Raw genomic sequence first — 2,842 nt, forward strand, 5'->3', positions numbered from 1 at the left:
ACGCACATAACAACAATGACAAAAATACCCCCCAACACATTATACCTACTTCTCCAATTTGCATGGAACATTCTCCATAACAGATCACATTTTAGGTCACAAGGCAAGTATCAATAAATTTAAAGACATAGAAATAATACAAAGCATTTTCTCAGACTACAATTCTACAAAATTAGAAATTAATAACAAGAGGATAAAGGAGAAAAAAAATACATATATTTGGAAGCTTAACAACACCTTGCTTGAACATGAGTGGATAATAGATAAAAAAAAGTAATCAAAAGTTTTTTAAAACAAATGACAATGAAAATACCACTTATCAAAAATTCTGGGAAACAGACAAAACAGTAGTAAGAGGTCATTTTATAGCAATAAGCAAACATATCAAAAGGAAAGAAAAAATGGCCATTGACTCTCTAACTCAACATCTCCAGCAAATTGAAAAATAACAGCAAGAAAAGCTGATACCCTCTTAAAAAAACCCTGAAATTATAAAAATTAGAGAAAAAAAGAAATGAAATAGAAAACTGATAAACAATTGAAACCACCAACAAAACAAAGAGTTGGTTCTTTGAAAAGGTCAATAATATCAACAAACCACTAACAAAACTAACAAAGAAGGAAAAAAATACAAATAATCCAAATAAGAGATTAAATGGACAACATCACAATAGAACCAACCAAAATAAAAAGACTAACATCGAAATGTTATGAACAATTATACTCAAACAAATATGAAAACCTAGAGGAAGTGGACAAATATTAGAAATTCACAACCTACCAAAACTGACACATGCCAAAACTGAACACCTGAACAGACTCATTACAAAAGAGGAAATTGAAAGGTAATAAAACAACTACCAGCCAAAAAGAGTCCTGGAGCAGATGGTTTGCAAGTGAATTTTATCAGACATTCAGAGAAGAACTGTCACCAATCCTACATAAGCTATTTCAGGAAATAGAAACAGATGGAATACTCCCGGGCTCATTCTATGAAGCAAACATATCCTTCATACCAAAGCCACATAAAAACACCATCAAAATAGAAAACTATAGGCCGACATCTCTCATGAACATAGATGCAAAAATCCTGAATAAAATCCTGGCCAATAGAATCCAATGATACATCAAAAAAATAATTCACCATGACCAAGTGGGATTCATAACAGGTATGCAAGGATAGTTCAACATAAGGAAAATAATTCATGTAATTCATCACATTAACAAAGCAAAGAACAAGAACCACATGACCCTATCATTTAATGCAGAAAAGGCCTTTGACAAAATCCAACACCCTTTCCTCATTAAAACACTCAACAAAATAATATTAGAGGGGAATTTCTTCAACATAATAAAAGTATATACGTGAACCCGAGAGCAAATCTTTCTCGATGGATAAAGATTAAAGGCATTCCTCTTGAGAAAAGAAACTAGGTAAGGTTATCCACTATCACCTCTCCTAGTCAATATGGTATTGAATGTCTTAGTGATAGCAATAAGGCAAGAGAAGTAAATAAGAAGTATCCAAATTGGCAAAGAGGAGGTAAAATTTTCTCTATATGCAGATGATATGATAGTATGTTTAGAAGACCCTAATGACTCAGCAAAGAACCCCATACTGAACAGTTGAGCAATAAAGCAAAATGGCAGTATACAGGAGCAACATACAAAAATCAATTGGATTGCAACGTACAAAAATCAATAGGATTTCTGTACACTGACAAAGAGAATACAGAACTGGAGCTGAGAAAAGTGATACCCTTCACAATAGCTAATCACAAGATTAAATACTTACGACTAAAATCTAACCAGAAGCACAAAGGATCTAATCAAAGAAAATTACAAAACATTATTACAAGAAACAAAAGGAGACCTGGAGAAGTGGAAGAATATTCATTGCTCAAGGATAGGAAGCCTCAATATTGTGAAAGTGACAATACTACCAAAGGTAAGTTACATGTTCAATGCAATCCTAATATAAATACCAATTCCGTTCTGTAATGAAATAGAAAAGGCAATCTCTAATTTCATTTGGAATGGAAGAAGCCCTGAATAAGCAAAACACTCCTTAAAAAGAAAAAGGTAGGAGGTATCTCACTTATTGATTTCAAATACTACTGCACTGTCGTGGTGGTCATGACAGCATGGGACTGGTACAATGACAGACACATAGATCAATGGAATCGAATTGAGAATCCAGAGATCAACCCATCTATCTCTGGTAAACTGATTTTTGACAAGGAGATGAAATCAGTTAAGTGGGGAAATTACAGCCTTTTTAACAAATGGTGCTCAAAAAATTAGAAAACTATTTGCAGAAATCTCAAGCAAGATCCACATCTCATTCCGTATGCAAAAAACAATTCAAAGTGGATTATGGACCTAGGACTAAAACCAAGGACTCTAAACTTCATTAAAGAAAAGTTTGGAAGAACTCTAGAAGTCCTAATTCACAGTATAAACAGTCTTCCAAAAATCCTGGATAATCTACAACCAGGAAAAGACAAAATAATGAATGGAACCTTCTAAGAATCAAATCCTTATGCATATCCAAAAACTTCTCCAACAGGGTAAAATGGAAAGCCACAGATTGGGAAAAATATTTGGTAATGACATGTCAGATAAGAGACTTATATCTAGAATTTATAAAATACTAGAGCACCACAACAAGATAAAGGTAAATAATGCAATTGAAAAATGGACACAGGATATGAATACATTAAAATGGCCAACAAGCATATGAAGAAATGTTCACAATCCCTAGTTTTAAGAGAGATGCCAATCAAACGAACTATGAGATATCATCTCACCCCAGTAAGAATAGCAAAATTTAACAGGACAT

Source organism: Elephantulus edwardii, unplaced genomic scaffold (assembly GCF_000299155.1).
Source record: "Elephantulus edwardii isolate Elephantulus edwardi_28Jun2011 unplaced genomic scaffold, EleEdw1.0 scaffold00399, whole genome shotgun sequence".
NCBI classification, from domain to species: domain Eukaryota; kingdom Metazoa; phylum Chordata; class Mammalia; order Macroscelidea; family Macroscelididae; genus Elephantulus; species Elephantulus edwardii.